Here is a 259-nt window from a genome sequence, read left to right as displayed (position 1 = left end):
GTGCCGAAGAATTGATGCTTTTGAACTGTGGTGTTGGAGAAGACTCTTGAGAGTCCCTTGGACTGCAAGGAGATCCAACCAGTCCATTCTAAAGGAGATCAGCCCTGGGTGTTCTTTGGAAGGAACGATACTAAAGCTGAAACTCCAGTACTTTGGCCACCTTATGCGAAGAGTTAACTCATTGGAAAAGACTCTGATGCTGGGAGGGATTGGGGGCAGGAGGAGAAGGGGACGACAGAGGATGAGATGGCTGGATGGC

Source organism: Bison bison, unplaced genomic scaffold, assembly GCF_000754665.1.
Source record: "Bison bison bison isolate TAMUID 2011002044 unplaced genomic scaffold, Bison_UMD1.0 scf7180017864093, whole genome shotgun sequence".
Taxonomy (NCBI): domain Eukaryota; kingdom Metazoa; phylum Chordata; class Mammalia; order Artiodactyla; family Bovidae; genus Bison; species Bison bison.
Note: the sequence above shows the minus strand (reverse complement) of the source record.